Genomic DNA, 24,047 nt, shown 5'->3' on the forward strand with positions numbered 1-24,047 from the left:
AACTTGAAAATAAAATTAAACAAGCCCAATTAGATAGTGGTGGAGAGTATTTCTCGAATGATTATTTTTGTGCAGATATGGTATTATTCATGAGAGGACGCCTCCCTATTCACCCTAGTCAAACGGGGTTACCAGATGAAAAAATCGTACTCTAACAGGTTTGGTTAATGCCATGTTAGATACATCGGGTTTATCCAAGGCATGGTGGGGGAGGCTATACTGATATCATGTCATGTCCCGAATAAAGTTACCACAAAAGACAATGAGATCACTCCCTATGAGCAATAGGAGAAGATAAGAACTGCATTCTCTTACTTACATACTTGGGGTTGTTTGGCAAAAATCAATGTGTCGATCCCCAAGAAGCGTAATGGAACAAAGATCGTGGGTTGTGTTAATTTGGGTTACGCAAATAATAGTGTTTGCTAGATTTCTAGTAGTGAAATCTGAGGTGCCTCGTGTGAATGTCGCTACAATTATAGAGTCTAAAGATTCTACATTCATTGAGGATATTTTGTCTATGAGAGATATGCAAAAGACTTCTAGACATTAATCTAAGGAGACTCTTAAGCTTGCCATTCCTATGGAATATTATGAACAAACACATAACGAAAATCCCGTGGAGGATGACGAGGAAGCTCTTAGTAGGGGAAAGAGACAGAGGACTACAAAGTACTTTGGTCATGATTCCTTGTGTACCTTATGGATGACACTCTCACTTCTATTTCAGAAGTTTATGCATCTCTAGATGCTGACTACTAGAAGGATGGGGCCCGTAGCAATATGGATTCCATCATGGCTAATGAGACATGGGAAACCATTGAACATCCTATGGTTACAAACCATTGGGATGCAAGTGGGTGTCCAAAACGAAGCTTGGGCCTAATGGCACGACCGAAAAGTACAAGGCTAGACTTGTGGCTAAGGGCTATACCCAGAAAGAAGAATACGATTTCTTCAAGACTAATATGTGACCATACTGTTCATCATTTGAGTATTACTCTCGTTGGCGGCCTCACATGGTCTTCTCGTCCATCAAATGGACACTAGGACAACTTTCCTAAACTTGTGGCTAAGGGCTATACCCAGAAAGAAGAATACGATTTCTTCAAGACTAATATGTGACCATACTGTTCATCATTTGAGTATTACTCTCGTTGGCGGCCTCACATGGTCTTCTCGTCCATCAAATGGACACTAGGACAACTTTCCTAAATGGAGAGCTAGATGACGAAACCTATATGCAACAACTAGATGGCTTTGTAATAGATGATCAAGAAGAAAGGTTCATAAGTTATTGAAATCTTTATATGGCCTAAAAGAAGCACCTAAGCAATGGCATGAGAAGTTTGATAAAACTTTGACATCTGTTGGCTTTATTGTTAATGAAGCTGACAAATGCGTATACTATTTCTATGGTAGGGGCGAAGCAGTTATACTATGCTTGTATGCTGATGACATACTGATATTTGGAACCAACCTCAAAGCCATTGAGGGGGCTAAGTCTTTTTTATCTTAGAACTTTGAGATGAAAGATCCTAGTGTGGCTGATGTTATCTTGCACGTTAAGCTATTGAGAGATAATGAGGGTGGGACTACAATTCGCAATCCCATTATGTTGAGAAGATTTTTAGTCGTTTTAGATATTAAAACAACAAAACTTCTCCAACACCAGATGATCCTAGTGTGAAGATTCAAAAGTTTGAAGGCACTGCTAAATATTAATTGAGATACTCTCAAATTATTGGTTCAATCATGTACCTAGCTTGCACTACAAGGCCTCACATCGCGTTTGATGTAAGCAAACTGAGCTGGTTTGTCACTAATCCATAATGTGTACATTGACACGTTGTTGAAAGAGTTATGTGCCATTTGAAAGGTATTGTGGGCCATGGACTTCACTATACCAAATACCCATCGGTACTTGAAGGGTATAGTGATCTGAATTGGATCTCTGATGTTGATAAGATGAAGGCCACAAGTAGATATGTGTTCACACTTAGAGGTGGCGTTGTTTCATGGAAGTCTTGCAAGTAGACTATCTTAACGAAATCGACAATGGAAGCAGAACTCACAGGATTATACATACCATATGTCGAAGCAGAATGGCTTTGAGAGATTTTAATGGACTTGCCAGTGGTTGAAAGCATGTTCTGGTTATCCTTATGAACCGTGGAAATCAAACAATTATTGCCAAGGAAAAGAGTTCAAAGAACAACGTGCAGTCTACAAATAAGAAGGAGAATTAAATATGTCAGACATGCAAGAGACTCCGAAGTGATAATGTTGGATTATATCGAGTCGACTAAGAATATGGTAGATCCCTTCACTAAAGAACTATCACATGTTGTGATAGAGAATGCATCGAGGGAGATGGGTATGAGACTCACATGAATTACTATGGTGGTTACCTAACCTATGTGACCGGGGATCCCGCGAAATAGGACCTGGGAAAACAAGCTACTTGTAACTAAGGAGAGTAATGTAATAACCCACTTCGTTGAAGATGCAATACTCTCAAAAAATGTATGGCAGGTTGACTTTTGTCTTAATGTGTTTTGAGGCTTGTATAAGAAAGATATTATCCACAGAGCAATCTTTGCAAGAACACACCTATATGAGCTCGACTTCTGGTCACATTCTACGAGATAAGGTGATCTCTAATAAGCTCATGAATAGGAGTGTGACTAATATGCGCCACCTGAGGGGTTAAACTTTGACAGCCTAGTACCTGTAAGAAAATTGGCGAAACTTCTTTACACCAAACTGACAATTCAAGGCATAGTCCATTGTTCAGTTGTGAAGAAGTGTAGCTCTTTGCACTAGGTGGATGTTCAACTTAACTGCTCTTCACTGAAAATACCGGTATATCAAAACAGTGTATGGAACAGAAGACAACACTATGGGCCTTCGAGATCTGGTGGGGGATTGTTGAAATATAGGGTGGGCCCATGTATGTGTCATGACAAGGTGGTGGAAAGTTTAGTGCCACCTCACAAGTGAATGAGATTTCAAACCCCTTTATAATGGGTTTCTCTTCCACATGCTATTGAAGCTTGAGAAGAGGAGTGGTTCCCGCGTGCTCGTCCTCCACCGCCCGCCTCACCATGCCTCGCCCGCACACGCATCGTGTTTCATGATCAAGCTGAGTTGATCTCGGACCTATGTCATGTGTGCGCTTTAATTTTTGTCGGTCAAGAATAGATAATTAATTAACCCTTAATTATGAGTCATTCTCAGTCCAACCAACCTCTCCCTACCCGACCATGCATATATATTGGAGGCGTCGACAACCCTAGCCGCAACCCAGATCAGATCACATCACATGTTAGGCCACTGCACCACAATAGCTAGCCCATGTGCGTTGATGTCATGATGTGTTGTTTATAAATTATTGTTATAAGTTGTTGTTTATGACTATGTAATGCTCAAATTGATGTGTTGCAATCTGGGTAATTTTACCCGTGGGTGCCCATTTACCCCGACGGATGACGGGTATGGAAAAAATTGTACCCGTCAATGGGTATGAGTACGGGTGATGGGTAAGGGCATGGGTTGGCTCCACCCGTACCCAAACCCTGCGGGTGCCATCCCTAACTAGAGGGTATAACTTGTTTTATTCCTCTCCTGTTCATTACTGATTTCACCTTGCTTGCTGCTTGCGCTAGATGAATGTGCTATTTGCATAGTATGAGCTCGCATGGTTAGATATCAACATGAGATTAATATTGTCAATGCCATGTTTATGATTTATTTCTGAATTAGATTAATCAAAAATTGCTAATTTACTCAACACATCAACAAATTTCCTATACTAAAATGAATTGAGATCATCATGTGGATGACAAAGAGCTTTATTTTCTGTCCCTACAAAGCTTACGTGTGGAGCAATGCCATCGAAATGTATAATTTTGGTATTTCAAAACAACAAACCAGGCATATATCCCACAAGTTAAAAAAACTCGTGTAAAATTATTTATGAAGAGGGCCAACAAACAGAATTCATGGTTTTGCACAAACTATCTTATCTATTGAGAATTTGTGGATATGTCCCTCATAAAATGGACCTTTTTACGACAGTGAAAGAAGAAAAATCCATAGTCTGAGCCCATTGTGAACTAATACATCATCTCAAGGATCCCCAAAATACCTTCGGCGCGAGGAGGCTGGATGGCCACTTCGGCGACGAGTGGAGCATCTTCAAGAGGCGGGGAAGGGAGATCATTCAGAGAGCGCGAGATCCAGAGGGCTGCGTTCGGCGCCTTCGGGAGAGGATGCAAGGCTTCTTCAATTCAGATCTTGGGGATCCTCAATTGAAGGAAGGGAAAGCTACAACGACGATTGCGATGGTCGTTGAGGATTTGATGGTGCCGGAATCTACGCCCGTGGCTGATCTGGTGAGTAATTGGGGAGAGAAGGAGGCAGTTTCTAGTGCGTTCAACCTCCTGGTGAATGGGGAATTTGGTGATAGTTCCATTTCTTGTGCGAAATTAAAGCCAAGAGTTATCAGGTTTGATTTTGTGACGAAATTTGAGGAGGGGGAGGACTATTTCATGGGTGCAGAGCATGATTTTGGGCCTCAAACTTCAGCCACTGCTTCTAGTTGCTCTGCTATCCGTTCTTTTCAGGGAAGCATGTCAAGCCAGTACTACCCTGCGGCTCAGGCTGGCAAGAATCAAGAGGAGAAGGCTGTTGCGTCCGAGGATATCAGTGGTCTGGATGGGCTGCGGATGGTGGCGCCTCCCTCACAGGGCGTGGTGAGCAACGTCCCGATGGCTGCCACTAACTCGTCTCTGCAAATGAAAGGGAAGGGTGCCATGGGGGGGGGGGCAACCGGCCTGATTCTGGCTTCGCTGAATGCCTCCATTGGATTCGCTGCACGATTACATCGCCCCTATCCTCCATAGGAACAACAAGACCAAGTTGTGCTCTCCAACAATGTTCAACGACAAGCCGATCGTCATCGACATGGAGGCGGCCTTGCAGGCGGTAGCAGACAAGCTGGTGGTGGGTCGGGTACTCTCGCCATACCCGGCCGACCCCCAGGCCGTTGTCAACAAGCTGAAAGGGCCATGGAGACTCCACGGTAAGGCGGTGGCCCAGCGAGTCAAAAGTGAAGATAGGCATTTCGTCGTCACCTTTTCGGAGGAAGGTGACCGGCATCATGTGCTGCAGGCTAGACCGTGGCACTACAGGAATGACGCAGTCCTGCTTGCGGCATTTGATGGCAGCTGTCGGTGTCAAAACCGGCGGATCTTGGGTAGGGGGTCCCGAACTGTGCGTCTAAGCCGGATGGTAACGGGAGACAAGGGACACGAAGTTTTACCCAGGTTCGGACCCTCTTGATGGAGGTAAAACCCTACGTCCTGCTTGATTGATATTGATGATATGGGTGTTACAAGAGTAGATCTACCACGAGATCAGAGAGGCTAAACCCTAGAAGCTAGCCTATGGTATGATTGTATGTTGTGATTGTTGTCCTACGGACTAAAACCCTCCGGTTTATATAGACACCGGAGAGGGTTAGGGTTACACAAGGTCGGTTACAAAAGAGGAGATATCCGTATACATATTGCCTAGCTTGCCTTCCACGCCAAGTAGAGTCCCATCCGGACATGAGACGAAGTCTTCAATCTTGTATCTTCATAGTCTAACAGTCCGACCAATGGAGATAGTCCGGCTGTCCAGAGACCCCCTAATCCAGGACTCCCACAGTAGCCCCTGAACTAGGCTTCAATGACGATGAGTCCGGCGCGCAGTTGTCTTCGGCATTGCAAGGCGGGTTCCTTCTCTGAATACATCACAGAAGAATTTGAATACGAGGATAGTGTCCGACCCTGCGAAATAAGTTCCACATTTCACCATAGAGAGAATAATGTCTTCACAGATCTAATCCTGCTAGCTTGTTTTGGTAACATGACATCATGTCATGGCCCGGTGATTATTCGAACCGTTTCATTTAACCAGCCCCGCACATAACGCGAGGCAGTTTTTCGACACGTCTTGTCAAAGAAGAGATCGTGTCCCCTTATTACGGGATTCTCATCAATACGGGCGTGGGTAACCCAACCACGCCATCAATTGCGGCGCTTGGGGGATAAGCGAGTCTTACCAGGCAAGTGGGGACGCTCAATTTTGTCTGCCCATAAAAAGGGATAAGGATTCACCTTTCTATCCACGCCTTCTTCCTCCTCTGCTCATCCGCTCCCGCACACTCGAGCTCTAGCGCCCAAGCTCTCACTTCCATCTCAACCTTCTCCAACCATGTCCGGAGCGGGAGGCAAGTGGATGGTCTCCTCTGTCACGGAGGGAGACATCAAGAAACTGAGGAGAGCCGGATACCTACACGACGACATCGCGCACCGGCTCCCAGATGAGGGACAGCTCATCCCCACCCCCGAGCCCCATGAGAGGGTGGTATTCCTCACCCATTTCCTCCGCGGACTAGGATTCCCTCTCCATCCCTTCGTCCGGGGGCTCATGTTTTACTATGGCCTGGATTTCCATGATCTGGCCCCAAACTTCATCCTCAACATCTCAGCGTTTATCGTCGTGTGCGAGGCCTTCCTCCGCATCAAGCCCCACTTCGGCTTATGGCTGAAGACCTTCAATGTCAAGCCGAAGGTAGTGAGCGGCAGCCAGGCGGAGTGCGGAGGCGCCATGGTGGGCAAGATGACCAACATCACATGGCTCGAGGGCACCTTCGTGGACACCATAAAGGGGTGGCAATCGGGGTGGTTATATATCACCGAGCCGCGCGACCCCGCCTGGGTAGCGGCCCTCGAGTTCCGATATGGCATCCCCATGCAGCTCACCTCCTGGAAAGAGAAGGGCCTGTCCTGGGGTAATTCAAAAGAGCTGACCGGACTCCAGTCATGTATTCAGAACATGGTGGATAAGAAGCTCAAGCTTGTCAACATAGTCCAGGTTATGCTCGTTCGCCAGATACTCCCGTGCCAACAACGGGAGTTTACCTTGTGGGAGTTTAATCCGGCGCAGCACTGAACTCTGAACAGGCTCTTTGACACGACTCATGAAGATGCCTGGAGGGTGCTGTTCAAGGGCGCCGCGGTTCCTCCCCCCATTACTGAGGATCGCGGATTCAGCGCGAAGCGCCACGCCAGTGCGGTAAGTTGTTTTACCTCTTACAGGATATTTGTTATATATATAGATTGGCTCTATGCGGGATCTAAACTCCCGTAACTTTGACAGGACTGGCAGAAGATGGCCGGACAGATCGACTGTCCAGCTCCCTTGCTCGAAGGCCCCGCAGACGCTCTTCTGACGAAGATGCTGACTCCGGCCCATTATAAGGTGCTGGAGAAGACCAAGAAGGCCAAGGGAGCTAGAAAGAGTTCCCGACGCCAGGCGTCGTCGGACTCACCGTTCGATGACTCTGCGCCGCACTCTTCCCCCGAAGACGAGGAAGAGGACGAAGAGGCTCCCCCACTGACTGGGGGAGACAAGAAAAGGAATGCCGCCCCAACTGGGGAGGCCGAAGGGTCCAAGAAGGGAAGGACGCTCCTTTCGGACAGCTCCACCGCCGCCGTCGAAAGTGAAGACGAGTGGTTGCCCAGGGGCAAGCCCCAGGGGAGATCGTAAGTGTTCGGATACCGAAGTAACCCATAGGATTCCTTTGTCGCATTGCTTTCGCCGAACTCAATTGTACAGGCCGCCCCGAGCCAATATCGAGGTATCCTCGGACGGCTCCCTGGGCTCGTCAGACATGGATAGCGATCATGTCCTGACCGCCACCTCCCCTCATTCGGCCGACGACACCGAGGTGTTGTCTCAAGAGGCACTGGATCGAGGGGGACAGTCCCAGAGGCGCCTCAAGGCGACCTTCCGGACTCCGGGAGCCGAGGGGACGGGGTCCCCGAAAGCTCCGAGTTCGGCCCTCAGCCGAACACCGCGCCGGACCCTCCAACGGATCCGAGCTCGGGCAGGCGGTCCCCTTCTAAGGAGGGTGAGACGCCTGTGCCGGTGACCTCTGTCCATCCAGAGGCGCCAGACACTATGTTGGAAGCGCTTCACAGCGCTTCCATCGAGGAGGAGCACCGCACTATCATGAGTGCGGTGATCCAGAAGGTTCAGTCCGCCAAGAGCGGATTGACTGAAGCCTGTACTAGCCTTCTAACAGGCTTTGAGGTAAGTGTTTTAAAATGTAGTAGAAATATTACCGCATAGACAGTAGCCCCTGATGCTTTGTTCGGTGTTCACAAAGAAAAGCCGAACAGAGGATCAAATAGTATCGCAGGAGTCTAATATAAGTATGTCAATATGCATATGCAGGCTTCGCTGCTGGCGTCCGCCGCACTGACTGCGGAGGTCGCCGTACTGAAGGAGGCCCTCAAGGGGTCCTAGAAAGAGCTCGGTCTTTCTAAGAGGCAGCTCGAGGAGAACAAGGGTAAGTAATACCCCGTCTGTAGATGAGAAGAAGGACGCAATTGCTAAATGACAGGATCATTGTATGTTTGCTAGGGGCCACGACCGAGGTGGCGACCCTGAAGCAAGCGCTGTCCCCGGCCGAAGAAAAGGCGGCCCAGGAGCGCATCGAGCGAGAGAGGCACGAGGCCCGGGTGGGCGAGGTGCAGCAAGAGCTCCAGGCTCTCGTGACAAAGCACGAGGCGTAGGAGCTTGACTTGAAGACGAGAGAGTCTGAGCTTGCCGTGGCCCGTGAGAGCGCGAAGAGTGCCAAGGCCGAGGCCCAGAAGGCCCTTCAGGAGATCGACGCGATGAAGAAGATAGCGGCGGGTAAGGCTTTCTATATGCAAAGCAAGCATGCAACGGTGAATTACCGATTACTTACCCGAATCCGGAGCTCTTTAGGAGCATTCACAGATTTGCCCCGCAGTGTGTCCGATGCCGCACAATTCTACTGGGCCGGGGACGGGAGCTCGACGGAGAAGCTGTTCTGGTCTCAGTATGCTGAGGCCGAACATCCGGTGCCATTGAGCGACCAGCTAAAGCAGATGGCCGAGCTACATAAGGCGGCCGATCAGGCCATGAAGGGGTTCATAGTCCGGTTATGGCCTGGCGATGCCCTTCCGAACAGCTTCTTCGGCCTGGTGAGGCGGCTTGTGGATGCCTGCCCATGGCTGGAGGTCGTCAAGAAATTCGTCTGCATTGAAGGTGCACGTCGGGCCTTCACCCGTGTGAAAACACAGTGGGTCAAGTTGGACGCCGTGAAGCTTATCAAGGAGGGGCCGCCGAAGGGCAAGGAGCACCGCCACCCCGAGATGTACTACGAGGGTGTTCTGCCGGGCGCCCGTCTTATCGCGGATGAGTGTTCGCAAAATGTAATATTTGAATGAGACTTGCTCGTTTTGTATCCTGTGTGATGAAAACTTGTTTCATATGCGCTATGCAACGCTTGTGTGAATTTAAAATATTACCTTCTGTTTGGTTGTTTATCCAATCTGAGAGATGACTAGTCCTCAGCTTCTGCCCCCATACCACGAGTGCTGGGGTGTTCGGGATAAACCTGAGCACTCTTGTTCCCATGATTGGGTCCTTCGAGGGAGGTGCTCAGCACAACGAACAAGGCAACCGGACTAATAATGCTTTATCACTCTCACTTAGCCATATAATTCTATAATTTTAAATTTTGGCGAAGCCCCTGGTGTTCGGAAGACCGAATTCGGGGCGCGATACACGCCTATAAGCCGGACGGAGCCGGCCCCTCACCCTAAGCGGCATAAGTCTTTAGGGACTCGAAAAACCTCGCCGAACAGCGACCAGTCTCTCGCCTTATCATGACAGTCAGTTTTAGCTTTCTCTACTGAGGTGCTCGACCCGGCAGAACCGGGGCACAATCGTAGTAGTTCTCCTAGCGCTACCTTAGCCGATAGAGCGGAACGTAAGGTACCAAAACATAGGAGCCGGGCAAACCCAACATTTGACCAAAGACATGATTCGGAGCTGATGCATATAATGCTATAAGTTCGGGGTGCCGCACTTGTGGAAGTGTTCGGACTTTTCACACCATATTGTGGGTACGTAAGCCCCTGGTGCATTGGCCGTACCAAGTGTACGGTTGCTAGGAGTTATTAATGAACACATAGATATGTATATATATATATAACAAAAATGTGATAATAGTCGTAATGTCATGTATTGTATATTGAAAAAATTGCATTAAAGCAGAGTGATACAGATAGTATAATAAGCAAAAGAGTAGGACTATGTCCCTTCCAAGGGCAAGCTGAGGAATTATATCCACCTTGGAATTCCGTAGTTGTCGACCTCCTTGGTTGCTGTATCATGTGTTCGGCAATAGAGCTGCCAGGCAGTGTTTCCAGAGATTGAAGTCCTGAAAGAAAAAGAAAAATAACCAAACGGGAAGCCCCTGGTGCGGTTTAGGCCGCGTTTTGGGGCGTGCCGTAGTTGTGCCTCCCCCTCCCCATCTGTGCCCATGGTATTTTTAATGCGTAATTATGTACGCGCGGCACGAACAACGCCGTTGGGCTGGGATTGGGGTGGCCACCGTATTGCTACGCGAGCTCAGATCGTGCCAGGCGGTCTGTTTGCCGATTGCCCCGAGCGCGCTTGAAGGTGTCCGGGCTTTGAAACGCCGAACTGGTAGATTGCCTTGAGAGGCTGCTTTGCGCTTCTGCTGCGAGGCTCGCGGTGTGCTCCTCTGTTCGAAGAGAGCGCTCTATGTTTCCATTGACTGTAATAACTCCGCGAGGTCCTGGCATCTTGAGCTTGAGGTATGCATAATGTGGTACCGCATTGAATCTAGCAAATGCGGTTCGTCCGAGCAGCGCATGATAACCACTATGGAATGGGACTATATCGAAGATTAACTCTTTGCTTCGGAAGTTATCCGGGGATCCGAAGACCACTTCCAGTGTAATTGAGCCTATGCAGTGGGCCTCTACGCCTGGAATGATGCCTTTAAAGGTCGTTTTTGTGGGTTTTATCCTTGAGGGGTCTATACCCATTTTGCGCACTGTGTCCTGATAAAGCAGGTTCAGGCTGCTGCCGCCGTCCATAAGGACTCGAGTGAGGTGAAATCCGTCAATGATTGGGTCTAGGACCAGTGCGGCGAATCCTCCATGACGGATACTAGTGGGGTGGTCCCTGCGATCGAAGGTGATCGGACAGGAGGACCAAGGGTTGAATTTTGGGGCGACTGGCTCCAACGCATATACGACCCTGAGCGCACGCTTCCGCTCCCTCTTGGGGATGTGGGTTGCGTATATCATGTTCACCGTCCGCACTTGCGGGGGAAACCTCTTCTGTCCTCCAGTGTGCGGCTGCCGGGGTTCTTCCTCGTCATCGCTATGCGGCCCCTTGTCCTTGTCTTCGGCAATTAACTTGTCGGCCTGCTTGAACACCCAATAATCCCTGTTGGTGTGATTGGCTGGCTTGTCTGGGGTGCCGTGTATTTGACACGAGCGATCGAGTATACGGTCCAAGCTGGACGGACCCGTCGTACTTTGTTTGAACGGCTTTTACGCTAACCGGGTTTAGAGCCTTTGAATCCGGCATTGACTATCGTGTCCTAAGTACTTTCACCGTTAATGCGGCGCTCATGCTTGTTGCGACGTGACCTGCTATTGCCATCCTTGGTATCTGGGGTACCATGGTTCTTTGATATGTTATTACTGCGAGCCAACCAGTTGTCTTCTCCTGCACAAAAGCGGGTCATGAGCGTCGTGAGGGCTGCCATAGATTTCGGCTTTTCTTGACCAAGGTGCCGGGCTAGCCACTCGTCTCGGATATTGTGCTTGAAAGCCGCTAAGGCCTTCGCGTCCGGACAATCGACGATTTGATTTTTCTTTGTAAGGAACTGAGTCCAGAATTGCCTGGCCGACTCTTCTGGCTGCTGAATTATGTGGCTCAAGTCATCGGCGTCTGGTGGTCGCACATAAGTGCCCTGAAAGTTGTCGAGGAATGCGGCTTCCAGATCTTCCCAACAGCTAATGGAGTCCGCTGGCAAGCTATTAAGCCAATGTCGCGCTGGTCCTTTGAGTTTTAGTGGGAGGTACTTGATGGCATGTAAGTCATCACTGCGGGCCATGTGGATATGGAGGAGGAAGTCCTCAATCCATACTGCAGGGTCTGTAGTGCCGTCGTATGATTCAATGTTTACAGGTTTGAAACCTTCTGGGAATTGATGTTCCATTACTTCATTTGTGAAGCATAAGGGGTGTGCGGCACCTCTATATTGGGCTATATCGCGACGCAGATCGGATGGGTCCTGCCTGCTGTGTTCGGCCCGGCCGGATTTGCTTTTACTGTATCCGGCATGACGTGTATCGTCTCGTAGAGTGGTGCGCCCTCGTGATCCGTAGATCGATCTTGAATGCTTTGCTTTGTCCTCCAATATGTCTCGTAGGTCCGGCGTATCTCCCCATGCCTTTTTATTTGAATGGCGTTGGGGTGGAGGCTGAGTTTTTGGCCGGAATGCCTCTCTATCGTGGCCGCGAGGTGGCCGATCAGCCGTTTCATACGCTTCTTCCTCCAGTCGGGGAAGTAACCTCTTGGATAGCTCTTGGAGGGACGCTCGAGTTTATATTGCTCGGCCACAAGGACTTCAGTCCATTTGTCAGCTAGCAGATCTTGATCAGCTTGAAGCTGCTGTTGCTTTTTCTTCAGGCTATTGGCCGTGGCCATAAGCCTGCGCTTGAAGTGCTCTTGTTCGACGGGATCGTCTGCTACGGCAAATTCATCGTCGCCGAGGCTTGCCTCGTCTTCGGAGGGGGGCATGTAGTTGTCATCCTCCTCCTCTTCGCCAGCCGCTCTCTCAGGAGAGCTGGCTCCTTCATCCTCCTGCTCTAAATCTTGCTGGAGGGGATTATTGTTGTCTTCGGCGTTATCCGGAGTGTTATTATCTCCTATGCCGGTACCACCACTTTTGCTTTGGCGGGACTTAGAGCGGCGCCGCTGACGTCGGCGCTTGGGTTGCTTCTTGGAGGGGTCATCCTCCGTTCTCTCGTCGCCATTGCCTTCATTGGGTGTATCCACCATGTATATGTCATACGACGAGGTGGCTTTCCAGTGCCCTATAGGTGCTGGTTCATGTTCGTCTCCTACATCGTCGTCCATACTGTCGATGTCTTCGGAGTCGAAGTCGAGCATGTCAGTTAAATCATCGACAGTGGCTACAAAATGGGTGGTGGGTGGGCGTCGAATTTCTTCGTCGTCCGCATCCCAGTCCTATTGGCCATAATCCGGCCAGGGCTCTCCAGATAAAGAGAGAGACCTTAGTGAATCCAGAATGTCGCCGAAGGGCGAGTGCTGAAAGATATTCGCAGCGGTGAATTCCATGATCGGCGCCCACTCGGATTCGAGTGGCAGGGGCGTGGATGGTTCGGGGTCCGAAAGAGAGTCCGGCACCTTGGAGTCACGGGCTGCGCAGAGGATTATGCTGGTGTTCGACTCGATCATCGTCGAGACTGCAGCCCCTGAGGCGGTGTCTAGCCACCCGTCCTCAATTGGCGCAGTTGGCTCTGAGCTAAGGGTCGGAGCTGGTGTGGGCGCGGCCTCTGGAGTACCGTCCGGTGGCAGAGCTAGGTCATACCCATCGAGATAGTGCGGCGCGCCCGGCTATGGCTCGAATCCGTCGAAGATCAAGTCCCCGTGGATGTCGGCCGTGTAGTTCAAACTTCCAAATCTGACCTGATGGCCAGGGGCGTAGCTTTCAATCTGCTCCAGATGGCCAAGCGAATTAGCCCGCAGTGCAAAGCCGCCAAATACAAAGATTTGTCCGAGGAAAAAGGTCTCACCCTGGACGGCATCGCTATCGATGATAGTAGGAGCCATCAAGCCTAACGGTGACGACACAGAGGAACTCTCAATGAAAGCACCAATGTCGGTGTCAAAACCGGCGGATCTCGGGTAGGGGGTCCCGAACTGTGCGTCTAGGCCGGATGGTAACAGGAGACAAGGGACACGAAGTTTTACCCAGGTTCGGGCCCTCTTGATGGAGGTAAAACCCTATGTCCTGCTTGATTGATATTGATGATATGAGTGTTATAAGAGTAGATCTACCACGAGATCAGAGAGGCTAAACCCTAAAAGCTAGCCTATGGTATGATTGTATGTTGTGATTGTTGTCCTACGGACTAAAACCCTCCGGTTTATATAGACACTGGAGAGGGTTAGGGTTACACAAGGTCGGTTACAAAAGAGGAGATATCCATATACGTATTGCCTAGCTTGCCTTCCACGCCAAGTAGAGTCCCATCCGGACACGAGACGAAGTCTTCAATCTTGTATCTTCATAGTCTAACAGTCCGGCCAATGGAGATAGTCCGGCTGTCCGGAGACCCCCTAATCCAGGACTCCCACAGCAGCGGTGACCCTATGGATGTTCCCCTTGATTCTTTCAGAATTTGGGTGCAAATCCATGGGTTGCCGGTTCCGATCAAGACCGTGGAAATGGGATGTACCCTTGGCGAGAAGCTCGACACCATTGAGGGAGTCCTGGACTAAGGGGTCCTCGGGCGGTCGGCCTGTTGGACATGGGCCGGACTATTGGGCCATGAAGATACAAGATAGAAGACTTTTTCCCATGTCTGGATAGGACTCTCCTTTGTGTAGATGGCAAGCTAGGTGGCCGGATGTACTATTTCCTTTCTATGTAACCGACTTTGTACAACCCTAGTTCCCTCCTGTGTCTATATAAACCGGAGAGATTTAGTCCATAGGGACAATGATAATCGGATAGGCTAGACTTCTAGGATTTTAGCCATTACGATCTCGTGGTAGATCAACTCTTGTAACCCCCATACTCATCAATATTAATCTAGAAGGATGTAGGGTTTTACCTCCATCGAGAGGGCCCGAACCTGGGTAAACATTATGTTCCCTGTCTCCTATTACCATCAACCTCAGACGCACAGTTCGGGACCCCCTACCCGAGATCCGCCGGTTTTGACACCGACATTGATGCTTTCATTTAGAGTTCCACTGTGATGTCGGAGTCAGGGTTGATGGCTCGCCTCGTGAGCCCTGGCCTCAGGCCAAACCCTCCGGTTGGGTGGCTTTATCATGACCGTCCGTTCGGCCGGTGAGCCGACGATGACTTCTCAGGTCATCAAAAATCGCCTCCGAATTGACTCCGAATACTCCAAACAGATGGATCCAACGGAATTATCGTCCTTGAACAAACTCCTGGATCGCATTGCCGCCTTGGGGGTCGCTACAGACTATGGTCGGATTGGGATTAAACCCGATCAGAGAGAAATCAAATATCCATCGATCACCCACCAGATAGCGGTAGTGGAGGAGCAAAACAACAACTCTCCCTCTATACTAAGGACGAACTATGTTCGGATCTCCGAGCTCGAAGAGCCGGATACCTGTCCACGGAACAACATGCCTTGTCCTTCGAACTTGGAATCACACGGTAGACCTGAAAAATCGGTCGATCTCCCGGAGCCCGAACTATTCAGCTCAAAATTTTCTCAAACTTTGGATCCCAAATTGGGTCAGGATTCGGACTTAAATCCACCCACCCACCCAGATATACGCGATCTCACATACCTACGGCAACAGTCTTAGGAAATAGTCCATCACTTTTGGGCCAGATTCCTCCTTGTCAAGAACAAGATCAAGGATTGCCGCGACGAAGACGCGATCTCAATTCCACAGTAATTGTACGGACGAAGGAATCCTCAATGATATCAACCGCCATCACGTATTACACTTCACCGACTTGGCAACCATAGTACAGAAGTACTGCGCAATGGAAAGCACCTGGAAAACTCAGGCAGCTCATTGGGCATCGCCAGCTCCCACTCAACCTTCTGTCCAGACAAAAAGGATGCACCCTCATGGGGCGCCCGACACAGCAGTAAAGAAATCCAGACCCATTATGGGGCGCGGAACTGTTCTGGAGGGATGGCTCGATAGGCCGTGCAAAATACTCACAACACCGGATACCATACCTACCCACAGCCTTAGAGCATGTTAGATACTCCGGCAAGTGGCCAAGAGTGGCGAGGATATCCTCACCAAAAATACCTCAGGATAACTCCCCCTGAACACGACGACCGTGGAGTATTGACGGTCTTCGAGACTTTCACTTCAAACAATCGGCGCAAAAGGGCACTCCGCGACCTCGCCGAAGTCTGTCAAGTCGCAATAATGAATCCTTGGAATGACATGACCATAACTTTCAATGTCAGTGACGAACCAGAAACCCGGTCAGTCCGGGCACCAGCCGCCTTGGTCCTCAATCCAATTGTGGATGACTTTTGACTCACCAAGGTGCTCATGGACGGAGGCAGCGGATTAAACCTCATCTACGAGGATACACTCAGTAAAATGGAAATAGACAGGGGCTGTATCGAGCAAAGTAGCATGACCTTCCAAGGAATTATTCCCGGTCAGGAGACACGATGCGCGGGAAAAATCACACTTGACGTGGTATTCGGTGCGCCGGAGAACTATTTGTCCGAAGAGATAACCTTCCAAGTGGCCCCTTTCAACAGTGGGTACCACGCCCTGTTGGGGCGAGATGTATTCACACGCTTTCAAGCCATACCGCATTATGGGTGTATGAAACTCAAAATGCCCGGGCCCAACGGTATTATCACTCTCGCTAGTGATCCGGATATAACCCTCCGCGCTGAAAAGAAAACAGCCTCCCTGGCCCTTGAGGCACTCTCTGAGGCCCTTGCGGTCGAAGAGTTAATGGCGCTGCGCTCAATGGTGGATAGGGACGACATAATCCTCGACAAGTGCTCCAAATCCACCTCCTTCAAACCAGCAGATGAAATAGTCAAATTTCAAGTCCATCCGACGGACCCAAAGAAGACAACCTCCATCGGCGCACAACTGGACCCGATGGTGGACGCCGCACTACGAGCGTTCCTACACGAAAACTGGGACATATTCGCCTGGCACCCTTCTGATATGCCAGGAATCCCACGAAGGTTGGCTGAGCACAGCCTCAATATATTGAAGGGATACAAGCCAGTTAAGCAAAGACTGCGGCGCTTTTCTGAACCCAAACGACAAGCTATGGGGGAGGAGCTAGCCAAGCTAATTGAGTCCGGATTCATCAGAGAAATAAAACATCCGGACTGGCTAGCAAACCTGGTGATGGCGACAAAGAAGGATAAATCCTGGCGCTTGTGCGTTGATTTCAAAGACCTCAACAAAGCTTGCCCTAAGGATCCATTCCCCCTCCCCTGCATCGATCAAATTATTGATGCCACTGCAGGACACAACTCATTGTGTTTCCTCGAGGCGTATTCCGGATACCATCAAATTAAAATGAAGGAATCCGACCAAGCCGCAACGACATTTATTACCCCATACGGGCCTTTCTGCTTCAACACTATGCCCTTTGGGCTCAAAAACGCCGGCGCCACCTACCAACGCATGATTCGAACATGCCTGGAGAAACAAATCGACAAGACAGTTGAAGCATATGTGGACGACGTCGTCATCAAGACTAAGCACGTCGAGTCATTAATAGATGACTTATGTCTCACATTTGACAATCTTCGGATATATGACATTAAGCTCAATCCGGAAAAATGTGTTTTCGGCGTCCCCTTTGGAAAACTAATGGGCTTCATTGTTTCCAGTAGAGGAATCGAGGCAAATCCAGCCAAAATCCGAGCTTTATCACAACTGGATACACCAATGGACCTTAAACAGGTCCAAAAACTAGCTGGATGCGTGGCAGCTTTAAGACGCTTTATCTCCAGACTAGGAGAAAAAGCATTGCCACTTTATCGACTTCTCTGACGTACCGATCACTTCGAGTGGACAGATGCAGCAACGGCCGGATTGGAAGAAATAAAGGCTCTTTTAGCAAGCAACCCAATCCTAGCCACGCCAAGCGTCAGCGAACCAATGTTATTATACATATCTGCAACACACTAGGTGGTGAGCGCAGTACTCGTCATCGAACGAGAGAGGACGGACACAAATTGCTGCTCCAGAAGCCGGTATACTATGTATCCACTGTCCTAACTCCATGCAAATCCCGGTACCCTCATTATCAAAAGATAGCATACGCAGTCTTCATGGCATCCCGGAAGCTACGACACTACTTCCAAGAGTGCTCGATCACGGTGGCTTCCGAAGTTCCACTGAATGACATAATTTAGATACATTAAAACTGAGCATCCTCCCAGCCCTTTCAGGCCATCAGCACTCCCAGCCGTCGGATGGACACTTTTTAGCATTTCCAGCCATCAGATTTGCAATGAATCGCTCCTAATCCGGCTCCTTCGCTAATAACGATCGCTAATCATGCCGGGCCGCTGCTCCAGTAGCTTTTTTGGGCGTTCCAGGTTGATATGGGCCTAATGGGCCTCTAGCAACCTCCTTGGCTTCTCCGCACACAGCGACTGCTCTGGAGAAAAAGGTACGGAGCACGGCGATGCGGGTAAACCTAGGTACACGGTACGCCGCCTCCCTCGATCTCCTTTCGTCTGGAACGCTGCTACCCTTTCAGCCGTCGTTTCCACTCATCCCCAAACCCCGACCCTCCCAATCCTTCTCCTCTTGTGACCGAGGGTGAACCGTTTGTGTGCCGCCACTTCTGCGAGATGTCGCCGATGCGCAAGGAAATTCGAAGGAGAAGTGCTACACTTGCAACCCCGGAGGCGGCGGCGACCTCCCCTTCATAAAGATGTCCGTGAAGGTACGGTCAGGAGAGACAAGGCGCGACGAAGAACTCTCGCATCCTGATTGCAGTTCGATGTCCCTGCCATCGATGCATTTAACAACCGTCTGCAGAGTGAAGGCCAACGACTAAGGTATCTCGTGAAATTCAATCCCGCCCTCCTGATTCAGTTCATGACGGAAGCTGCTAACACCGATTCTGAATTTAATAGCAACAAAGCGTTAGGATTATCCCTCTGGTTCAATCAATTTTTGCAGTTGTTGTGTGTTCGCGCTCCGTTCATTCACTGGTGAGTGGTGACCACTGACCAGCGAGCATCTATGTTTCCGTTCCCCTTTCATTTCAGACGTATTTTTTCGGTACAAGGTAGTCTTGTTGTTGAGTTCCTACTTCACAAAACAGATTTTCAGGTCAGCAAGTAACTATTTTTCATATACCATGCAGATTCAATTTCACATATTGGACATTCCTTTTCCGATTGTTCTGGTGCTTCGATCAGAAGTGCCCCGTCGAATTAACGAGTTAAGCTGCCATTAATGGTAGTGGAGGTGCGCCACTCCTATGCTGATGTTGGAGGTCAGTTGCAGTCCCCTTTGCCTCCCTCCTGCTCCTATTTATATGTCATCACCCGCCTGATCACCCGGTCTTCTGTCGTCGTGTTCGATGTCTCCACTACTCCTGCGATACCTCCTAGATCAGTCATGGCTCTCCAAAGCTGAATTCTTGTCGATCTTCCATTTCTTTGCCACTTCTCTTTGTATCATGCAGAATTTCTGACCACAAGAGAACGACAAGGAGGCAGTGGCGGCCAATTTCATATGCGAGGTGGCGAATCTGGGCGAGCTGCCGCTAATGTCTCGACAGTAATTAATCGAAGTGATCGTGTTTGTTGTTCATGAACATGCTATGGCAGAACAATTCAATTTCTGGCCCAATTACTTGGTGAGAAAGGCATCTAGGTAGCAGCACCCTAATTCAGTTTGTTATCTCAAGAACCTCAAGTGTATGTAAGATTTATTTCTCAGGTTGTTGATCGCTAAGCCTTCCTGTTGTATATAAAAGCTTATTTTCATTCTGTTCCTCTCGTCGCTACAAGAAATTTAACAGAAACAGAACCTATAGTTTTACGTGATTCATTAGCCACCATTAAATTTCCTTCCTGTTATGTATTTTGTGTCAGTCCCGTTTCCTTTTCCCTCCATGGAGTCCTTAATATTATTCGAATAATGTTGAGCTGGTGCAAGTTATAGATTTGTGATTAGCTCTTCTCAAAATCTATGAACCTTGGCTTTGGAAATACACATGTTGTCTTGACCATTCCTAGGTTCCTGCCTATTTTACCATTTGACGATCACAATTACTATATCGTAGTTGCTGTAAGATGAGTTTTAAACATATGCTGGCACCTACATATATTATGAAGTGTGATTTGATATATATTGCAAAGAAAGAGCAATGCCTACTTGTTCTGGATATAATTTTGTATCAGTTCACAGCTGATCATACATTTTTATTTGTTAACATAAGAAATCTTTGGCTTCTCCTAATTATACCATTTTTATTTGTACATAAGAAACCTTTGACTTCTCCAACCACTGAGTACTGAAGTTTCTATATGTCTGGATTTCTCAATGGTCAATCAATTTGTTACCATATAGTTGAGCACTTGAGCAGTCTGCCAATATACGATTATAATTTTACTAGCAGGAAGCTAAACAAGAAAATATAATTAACTTTGTTAGGTACGTGGAGCAATACTAACTCTTTAAATCATGTGTTAGTATTGTACTAGAATTTACGAATATTTGTAATTTTGTTCCATGATCCATGTTATTGCATGCCCACATTATTTTTCTCCAAGTATTTTTGGATGCTTAAAAAATTACCTCTCAAAGGTTTATTGTACCAGAGATTTTATTTTGAGGCATGCCACATTTGAGTTTAACACAATAGAGAATATTTTAATTCACACAAAAAGGAAAACAACAGCTACATGGGCCAGCCCTATAGTGGTTTGCATGTGCGTTATAGCGACAATACGCCAGAAAAGGCGATGAATGGGATTTTCCACCCTCGCTGGCATATTGTTTTTTCCTCCGGCAACCAAGCCAATTCTGCTAGATTGAAGGCGAGATGGCTGGTGTTCTTGGTATGGACTACTCTGAAAGCCAGTCTTCAGCAGGGTTTTAACTCTCACAAATGTAGTTTTTCTATAGGAATAGATACTGAATCCCGAATACTTTGATTGTTGTGCTGTGAAAGTACCGATATTCACTAACCTTTCTGATTCAGCCCATTGAAGTCTTCTATGTAATGCATTGAGCCATTGGTAGTGTTGAAATTGGAGTAAAGAACGATGTTGAAATTGCTCTGATTATTACTGAATTATGTTGTACCCCTGAACTTGTTAGAGGGTGACAACTTAGAAGTTTCAGGTCTCATTTGTCCATTTTCATTTAGTCATTTTAATTTTAACTTTGAGAGGGCACCATGATCTTATTAGGAATATCAGCTTTGCATGATTAATTGGTGTTTTTTACATTCATATTTTGCAGCACTTTGCTCAGGGTGCTCATGCCTTTTGCCATGCGCGGAGATCAGATCTGTTACAGGCACATGCCAACAGAAATATTGTTAGCAAGACACGTAAGCAGGGGATTATGCAAAAGAATAGTAAAATGTTTGTTGCAAGAATTATATCCTGCTGATGTGCTGCGTATTAAATTGGTTTTCTGCCTCTGAAATATTTCCTACATTATTTCAGTCAAACACTTCCAAAGGACATTTAGGCTCAAATGTATTGTATTGAGACACATATTTCGTAGACTAGCAAGATTTAGAGAAAACATTGGTGTGTCAAATATACATTCATGATATCCCTTCAGTCAATACTTACCCATGTACATGGCTCTGGTTTCTTATATAAATATCAATATTTGCCATCACATTCTGATACACCATATCAAAGTAAAAAGTATCACCCGCAACATTTCTGCCTTAGCATGCAAAGTTATATGAGAATATCACCTGCAAAAAAATATTATATAAGAATAGACAATCGTACTGAAGATTGTCCCTGCAACATTTAACGCACGTACTTTTAAACTCATTGATCAATGATATAGTTTTTTTCCGCTTTCATGTCACATGCCTTCTGAATGTGGCGAGGCGCTTGGCATTCGACTAAGTCCCTAACATTGAAATGATTGCCTCCAATATGTTTGGTTAAAATGAAATTATGCAAAAGTATATACACATAATTGGATAGTAGAGTACTAACTTTTGACATTTGGATAAAATACTTCCACATTATTGCATCAACCCCTAATATTTACTATTGCTGAAAGACGGGCGCAGCAACGCGCGCCATCGATGATCTAGTAAACAATCGCGATGCCACGGGTCGGATTGCCAAGTGGGCCATTGAGCTCCTCCCATTCGTTATAACATATAAGCCACGCTGGACCATCAAATCCCAAGTACTGGCAGACTTCGTCGCCGAATGGACAGAAGCCGAACTCCCTAAAGAGTACGACACATATTCCAACTGGGTCATGCATTTCGGTGGTTCCAAAATGCTGGCGGGCTTAGGGGCGGGCGTTGTCGTAACATCCCTCACTGGAGATACAGTTCAGTACGTACTCCAAATATTATACACACACTCCAACAATGCAGCTGAATACGAGGCCTTATTGCATGGTCTTCAGATGGCTGTCTCCATGGGCATACAACGCCTAGAAGTGCTCGGGGACTCGAACCTCGTGATATCTCAAATAAATGGAGATTTCGATGCCAAGGATCCGAAGATGGCGGCCTACTGTAACGCCGTTCTCAAAATGTCGGCTCGGTTCGAGGAGCTCGAGTTTCACCATGTGGCTCGAGAACGTAATCAAGCGGCGGATGTCCTTACTCGCATCAACGCCAAGCGCGACCCCGTCCCACCTAACATCTTTTTGGAAAGGCTTTTCAAGTCATCCGTGGTGTGGCAAGGGGAGAGCGGCAACGTCAGTCCGGATCCGACCCTAACCCCAGATTCCGAACATACCGATATCATCGGAGGCTTAGCCACCGAAATAACACCGTCGGCCCATCTTACCATGACAGTCATTGCCCCATGGACCGAACCCTTCTTGGCCTACCTCAATAGGCGAGAGCTCCATGAGAATCAGAATGAGGCTCGCTCCATTGTTTGGCGTTCGAAAGCCTATAAGGTCCATGAAGGAGAACTCTACAAGAAAAGCGCTACCGGAGCACTTCAAAGATGTATCTCCGAGGAAGAGGGGCGGCAGCTCTTGGCTGAGATTCATGCCGGTCTCGGTGGTCACCACGCTGCAGCTCGGGGCCTTGTAAGCAAGGCCTTCCGTACAGGTTTCTACTAGTCGACGGCCCGAGCAGATGCACAGGACCTTGTCCAACGTTGCGTAGGATGCCAACTTTTCGCCAACCAAAGCCATATGCCACCCACTGCTCTACAAACAATCCCTATCACTTGGCCTTTCGCGGTATGGGGGCTTGACATGGTTGGACCCCTTAAAGGAGGCAGCCATAAGAAAAAATATCTGCTAGTCATGGTAGATAAGTTCACTAAGTGGATAGAGGTTAAACCAGTTAAAACGGCCGAAGCTGGACCAGTGATAGACTTTATATCCGGTGTTGTGCATTGTTACAGTGTCCCACACAACATCATCACCGACAATGGCTCTAATTTTACAACCGATGAGGTGAAAGCCCGGTGTGCTAATCTAGGCATTAAGCTCGATTACGCCTCCGTCTATCATCCGCAAACAAACGGTCAAGTCGAACGATCCAATGGTCTTATTATGAGCAGCATCAAAACCAGGCTAGTGCGGTCTTTGAAAGAATCAGACAAGCACTGGGTTGAGGAGTTCGACTCCGTACTTTGGGGGCTGCGGACCATGCCCAATCGCACTACCAGATATACACCTTTCTTCATGGTGTACGGCGCAGAAGCTATGTTACCCTGCGACATTATTCATGACTCACCTCGAGTGCGCATGTACAAAGAGAGACAGAGGCCGAGCTTGATCGGCAGGACAACTTAGATGCCCTGGAGGAGGAGCGCGATGCTGCAAAAGCCTGTTCCGCATTTTATCAACAGCAGGCCTACAAATATCAAAGCAGAGAAGTACGGACCAAGACTTACAATGTTGGTGAACTCGTTCTATGCTTGCCGGAGAAGAAAAAGGACAAACTTAAGCCCAAGTGGGAGGGTCCCTTCATCAATGACGAAGTTCTGACTGGAGGAGCATATCGCCTGCGTGATGCATCAGACAACCGCCTTGAACCAAACCCCTGGAATGCGGCCAGACTCTGAAGATTCTATGCCTAGCACCGAACCGTTCGTTTGCTCCCTCCTCCCTATTGTTTACATTATTTTTTATTCTCTCTTTTCGCCTTCTTTTATTATCCTTAAAGCTTTCATGCA

This window comes from Triticum dicoccoides, chromosome 5A, assembly GCF_002162155.2.
Source record: "Triticum dicoccoides isolate Atlit2015 ecotype Zavitan chromosome 5A, WEW_v2.0, whole genome shotgun sequence".
NCBI classification, from domain to species: Eukaryota; Viridiplantae; Streptophyta; class Magnoliopsida; order Poales; family Poaceae; genus Triticum; species Triticum dicoccoides.